Source organism: Piliocolobus tephrosceles, chromosome 13 (genome assembly GCF_002776525.5).
Source record: "Piliocolobus tephrosceles isolate RC106 chromosome 13, ASM277652v3, whole genome shotgun sequence".
NCBI classification, from domain to species: Eukaryota; Metazoa; Chordata; class Mammalia; order Primates; family Cercopithecidae; genus Piliocolobus; species Piliocolobus tephrosceles.
In genome coordinates, this window is record NC_045446.1 from 44,347,999 (window position 1) to 44,355,131 (window position 7,133).

Genomic DNA, 7,133 nt, shown 5'->3' on the forward strand with positions numbered 1-7,133 from the left:
CAATAGTGTACTTATCACCCTTAAACCAATAGACATATGTAAAATTTTAATTATAATCCATGGCTACACTTGTTTGAAATGGATGCAGGCAGGGCACACTTCTGAAAAAAGGTTGCACGCATTTGAAAATTGACAGTCCCTGTGTCTGAAACTTGTCTTGCCTGAATTGTCTTTATTGTGGTTCAACTGTCAGTGTGGAATTGCAGCAAATATTTCTAGCATTAGCAGGAAGCTTTTTGTCCACTTCTGAAAGATGAAACACATCCTAACACACAGGAGACAGTTCTCTAGACAAAGCCCCATTAAGCTCTTTCTTGGAATAAAACAGATGGTGAAAGGAGATGGACTGATATCCAGGAATTCTCAAACCTCAGAATACACCTAAATCCTCTGGAAAGCCTGGCCATAATGCTTATTCCAATGCCTCGACTTCGTACATGCAAGATGTATTTAGTGAGGCCCAAATCTTGCATTAAACAAACAAACAAACAAAAACAACAAAAAAACCCCACAGACTTTACTTTTTAAGAGATACTTTCTCTAACACTGTACAGAAATTACAGAGTTCCTTTATATCCCCTCTTTCCCCCAACACTTTGCTCTATTATTATGTACATTTTTTTTTTCTTAGAAACAGGGTCTTGCTTTGTCACCCAGGGTAGAGTGTACACTGCTGTCCTAAAGTCCTGGGCTCAAGGGATCCTCCTGTGTCAGCCTCCCGAGTAGCTGGGACTATAGGTGCAGGCCACCATGCCCTAATTTTTAAACTTTTTGTAGAGATGGAGTCTTGCCATGTTGCTCAGGCTGGTCTTGAACTAGGCTCAGGCCATCTTCCCACCTCAGCTTCCAAAGTGTTGGGATTACAGGTGTGAGCCACTGCTCCGGGGCTATTATTAATATTTTGTATTAGTATGGTTCATTGTTGCAATTGATGAACCAATATTAATACATTATTATTAACTGAAGTCACATTAGGGTTCACTCTGTGTCTTACTGTGTCTACTGGTTTTGATACAGAATGTCACCTACCCACCATTACAGTATCACAGAATATAATTCTACCATCTTAAAAATGCCCCATGCTTCACCTATTCATTGTTTCCTCCAAGTCTGCATTTTTAACAGACATGCAAGTAATTCTCTTGCAGGTAGTCAGGCTAAAACTGTGAGAAATGGTGCCTTAAATCATGAGACCTGGGTGGAAGAACTGTAAGTTAGATTGTATTCAGTTTCCCTAAGAATTAGTTGACTATAATGTGGCTACACTGTAACAGTAATTTAAACTTCAAATCCTCTTAGTAACTACTCTTGGCCCACTCTGTGTTAGGGGACAATGTCCACATTAACCTAGGTTGAAGCTAATCCACAATGTTTCCTCCATCTCTAATCAACGCTTGATAAAAGTTGTTACTACTTTAAATTTCTTCTAAAATATCAAGTGACTCATAGTCTTGTAGTTAAATGCCTACCGGCCTCAGGACAGTCCGACTGTTGGAAGCTCACATGGCTGGCAAGTGGCAAGAGCGAGCAGTATTAGGCATGCTGCATTCAAAATATTATGGACAACACACAGGTGGCTCAGCGTGGCATCATAATCAGATGCTCTTCCCCTGGAAAAGCCTTCCACATTGTCGACACAATCTGACAGAAGTGGATCCTGGCTGAGTAGATCCTTCAACGTATTCTGCAATGGTTTCTACATTGCAAGACTTGTCTGTTTGCTATAAACCAATCCAGCAGTGGCTCATAGCATTGCTACAATTCACATGTTACCCTGAATTTTAGCACATAGACTCAATCTCACCACTGCTTGGGTCTTGCTTTCACCAAACTTCTAGCAGAGAGATTGATCAAGTGGAGAATTTCTGCATGGTGGTAAAACATACTAGCAAGCTTTGTGTGTCTTTTGGAAAATGCATTCTCCTGAGCACTTCTGGTACACTGAAACACACCTGCCAATCATCATCTGTGGGCTGCTAAGTCTTATCGTTCCTGTGATTTCTGTTACGGCTCCCCAAGCCTCAGAGTGCTCTGAGACACAGGCTCACTTTTCACGTTAAGTCAGCAGAATTTATGCTGGCTTTGAGGATTGTATGTTCCCTTTGGAAGATGACTAGAGCCTATAGGGGTGGGAATCTGACATCTAGTGTCTGTTTCTCTTCTGGGTTCATGCAGACACCCCCAGGTAACAACTAAAGTCTACCAAACTGGGGAGAAATCAGCTGGCACTTTGGCTTAGGTTCATGCAAGTTTTACCTTGTCTTTTCCAGACTGCAGCTGAAAGAATGCCACGGTGTACTGAGAAGAGACAGAATGAGAAGGTGACTAATTTGTAATTGTGAGACAATCCCCGCTGTAGACAAAGGTAAAAAGCAGGCCTTGGGAACATCACTCAAGCTCAGCAAACAACTAGATTTCTGGAAGCACTGTGGAGAGGCTGTAGGAAGGGCTCACGCAGAGTCACAGGAAGGACTTGGCCCAGAGAGGCCTATGTTTAAGGTGGTGGCATCTGTGCAACAAACATTTATGCAGCACCAACCGAGAGGCAGGCACTAGCCTGGGTATTGGGGATATAAGAATCAGACTCAGTCCTTGACCTTGAGGGGCTTAGTGTAGGCTTGGGGCAAGCAGATGTGTAAATATTTGCATGGGGTTCAGTAAAGGCCAAAGCATAGAGAGACACCAGAAAAGGCTCCTTAAAGAAAGAAAACCTCCCATAGCATCTTGAAGGTGTCTGCCAGGCAATGCTGGGTTGGGGGAGGGAGATCAGGTAGTTCACACAGACACGCATGTACAAATACGAAGGACCCAATATGTAAAGTGAACTCGGTGTGTGGTTTTCTATGCTAAGTTTCTACCAGGTGATATTTTCATCAAGACAATGATTACTCTGAGCACTTATGCTAAATGAGATTCAAAAAATAAACCATCTACACCAAGGAAATAGATATATAGACCTTTGGCCTTCAAGGGTAGTGGATTAAGCAAAACTAGGTGACTATGGGATGCTCAAATTACCTGCCATTGAGTCCACAAGAACAGTAGACATGACAGCTGACAACATGAAATGCTGGCCCTGGTCACTCATCCAGATGTCACCTTCAGAAACTGCACACAGGCAGCTGAGAACACTGGTTATCTGTAGGAATGATCCTATCTCTAGGGAGGGAGCAGGAATTTGAAAAGTATGTTCAAGGCCCAATTTTCTGATAATGCATTCTGTAAAGTTTGACAAAATTTGAGTTGTTGTGGAGCTACTAAAGATACAGTGATTCTGAAAAGCCACATCTAATTTTACCCTCCAGCTCTGCACCTCCTTAACCCCCAATTATGGTGTGAGATCTTTCAGGAGGGGGCATGACATTTAAAAAGAAAAAAGTTTGGGCCAGGCATGGTGGCTCATGCCTGTAATCCCAGCACTTTGGGAGGCCAAGGTGGGCAGATCACCTGAGGTCAGGAGTTCAAGACCAGCCTAGCCAACTTGGTGAAACCCTGTTCCCACTAAAAATATAAAACTTAGCTGGACGTGGTGGCATGCACCGGTAATCCCAGCTACTTGGGAAGCTGAGAGAATTGCTTGAACCCAGGAGAAGGAGGTTGCATGAGCCAAGATCGTGTCACTGCACTCCAGCCTGGGTGACAGAGTGAGACTCTGTCTCAAAAAAGAAAAAAGTTTGAAAAACATTGAGTTAAAATATGTGAGGATGGAAACTAGTCATTTTCTTCCTGGAGAGTTCAGATTTTGAACTAATTAAGGTACCAGATTTCTGTATTAACAGAAACTATCCAAAAGTGTGTTGTACATCCACAAAAGTTGCATATGATACATTCACATGGGGGGAAACAAGGCTGTGGCTGGGGTGTTACAGGGGGGCCCACCCATGCCCTGAGCAAGGACAGGGAAATCTCACAGCTCTCTCTTTGGGGTGTAAAAAGCCTTTTTTATACCCTGCAAAATGGGTCCCAAACCCATCACCCCATCCCCTTGCCCCCTAAAAAGCAGGCAGGCCATGGTAGAAAGTCTTAAGATAAAATCCTACAGTGAAAAGGCACCCTATGCAAACCACGGGCCACAGGAAAAGAGAACAACCACTCGAACCTCTTTAGCTGGGCACATACCAAATAACCCCCTGCCCCTTGTATGGTGAGCAATGGAAAAACGCCCTTTTCTACGAAGGTTGGCAAAAGTGTATCCTACTCAAAAACGTGCCTGTGGGGCCAGACATGACACAAACTCCCTGAAACCAGATGATGTGCTTTCAATGACTAAAACACTTGTGCTTATCTTCACCAGGGCATGTAGCGTTCCCACACCATGATGTTCTGCCTCATCTAGCATATTAATGTTAAATTACAGGATGTCTTTTAGATCATCTCCCCGACCTCCCACTTGAGGACACCACACTGAGAAGGTGCTCACTCTAAAACCTCACTTTCAGTGCAACAGAGCATTGAGAAAAACATCCACGATCGGCAGTTTCATGGAACTACAGAATATTAGATCTGGGGGGATTTCAAAGATTACTTGGTTTAACGGTTTTTCAGATGCAAAATGAAGACTCAGAGAATTGGAGTGATTTGTCCAAGGAAACACAAGCAGAAAGTAGTCACAAAGGTTTTTTTTTCATTTAAATGTATTTGTATATTCAGTAAATCCCTTTTTCTGTCTTTTATGATAAAATGCAAGCTTGGCTCCTTTATTTCACATTTATTATAACTGTTGGCTTGTGTTTCTTCTTGTGCTCCAGACTTCACCCAACAAGTTCAATAAAGGTAGCTCTATTATTATTATTTTAGAACCAATATTTTTGCTTCAAAATCCGCAGTCCCTATAACTGTGCCTTCAACTCTCAAAATAGGTGCCTACCAAGTGTTTCTTGGTGTACTGAAGAAAGAATAAATAACAATCAACAATTAAATTGTTGGAGTGGGCACAGAGTCTGTAATCCCAGCACTTTGGGAGGCTGAGGCAGGTGGATCACTTGAGGCCAGGAGTTCAAGACCAGCCTGGACAACATTGTGAAAACCCATCTCTACTAAAAATACAAACATTAACCAGATGTGGTGGTGCACGCCTGTAATCCCAGTTACTTGGGAGGGTGAGACAGGAGAATCACTTGAACCCAGGAGGTGGAGGTTGCAGTGAGCCAAGATCATGCCACTACACTCCACCTGGGGCAACAGAGCAAGACTCTGTCTCAATAAAAACAAAGAACTGCTTTCACTGTAGTCCTCCCTTATCTGTGGTTTCACATTCCACGGTTTTAGTCATCCACAGTCAACTGTGGTCTGACATTTGGTGAGTATGTTACAATAAGATATTTTGAGATAGAGAGAGAGACCACATTCACGTAACTTTTATTAGAGCTTATTGTAACAACAGTTCTATTTTATTGTTAGTTACTGTTGTTAATTTTTTTCTTTGAGACAGAGTCTCGCTCTGTCGCCCAGGCTGGAGGGCAGTGGCATGATCTCGGCTCACTGCAAGCTCCACCTCCTGGGTTCACGCCATTCTCCTGCCTCTGCCTCCCGGGTAGCTGGGACTACAGGTGCCCACCACTGCGCCTGGCTAATTTTGTTTTTGTATTTTTGGTAAACACAGGGTTTCACCGTGTTAGCCAGGATGGTCTTGATCTCCTGACCTTGTGATCTGTCCGCCTTGGTCTCCCAAAGTGCTGGGATTACAGGCGTGAGACACTGCACCCGGCCAACTGTTGTTAATTTCTTACTGTGCTGAATTTATAAATTAAACTTTATCACAGGTATGTCTGTATGCAAAAAAAATCCCATAGTTTATAGAGAGTTGAGCACAATCTGCAGTTTCAGGCATCCACCGAGGGTCTTGGAACATATCTCCTGTGGAAAAAGGAGGAATAGTGTGTGTATATTTTATGTATTAAGCATCTAGGAGAATACAAAGAGAAATGAGATGCATCCTTGCATCTGCCTTAGAAATAAGTCAAATACTATCAATAGTAGACTTTGATACAGAAAGGGTCCAAACATGACTTCCAGGAAGATGTGGACCTTCCAGGTCTCATTTAAGGGATAGCATGGCTCCAGCAGAGAGTCCACCGTATTGGGAGCAATGTTATTGCCACACTCTAGGGCATCCTGAACTTGGGCTGAAGCGAGTTCCATTTCCCCATTGTATTTGATTCTTAGAAAAGTGAAAGCAGTATAGTGGGGAGCTCAGTTTGAAAGGCAAAAGAACTGTGTTTCTCTTTTAGAATGCCAACACGTATAGGTCAGGACAGTGCCACAGGTGTGTTCACAAGAGGGATAGGGTGTTGCACAAACTGTGTGGATGAGCATGCTTCTCCCTGTGGGAAGGCAGCTGCTGGAGCTCTGGAGGTAACCTGGGCATGAGACACTCAGAAGTCAAGGAGCCAAGCACCCAGGCAACCCAGCCAGCCTACGGACAAGGAGGAGCCACGGCGGGTGTGAACAGGGTGTGGCAGGGGCGCCCTAGCAGCAGCCGGAGCACTCTGGAGGGAAAGACAGGCTGAGAAGTCACCGAAACACAGGCCAATGACCTCCACAGTAGAAAGCAAGCTACGGCCAGTTGTCTATAGGACACTCAAATTACATTCTATCAGTGCACGAGGAGCTGGTCATAGTGGCTGCCTGATACTACTACACAGAACAAATAATGGGGTACCTTTTTTCACTCTCTAACTTGTTCAAACACTTCCGCTTCGACAAGAAGGTAGACAGATAAGCTAAAGTCATAATTCAAATGGAACTGAAGGCAAAGCAGAATTCCCTAGGCTCTGTATATTGAGAAAGCACATTCAATAGTAAAACATTTTTACACTTGAAAGACCTATTGTTGCTGGGCGCGGTGGCTCAAGCCTGTAATCCCAGCACTTTGGGAGGCTGAGACGGGCGGATCACGAGGTCAGGAGATCGAGACCATCCTGGCTAACATGGTGAAACCCCGTCTCTACTAAAAAATACAAAAAACTAGCCGGGTGAGGTGGCGGGCGCCTGTAGTCCCAGCTACTCGGGAGGCTGAGGCAGGAGAATGGCGTGAACCCGGGAGGTGGAGCTTGCAGTGAGCTGAGATCCGGCCACTGCACTCCAGCCCGGGCGACAGAGCCAGACTCCGTCTCAAAAAAAAAAAAAAAAAA

At 44.1% G+C, this 7,133-nt stretch overlaps 1 protein-coding gene across 4 annotated transcripts in view; it reads right to left on the reverse strand.

Annotated features, from left to right (window-relative positions):
* Positions 1 to 7,133, reverse strand: part of NAV2 (neuron navigator 2) — a 771,558-nt gene that overhangs the window by 153,559 nt on the left and 610,866 nt on the right. The window lies entirely within an intron of this gene.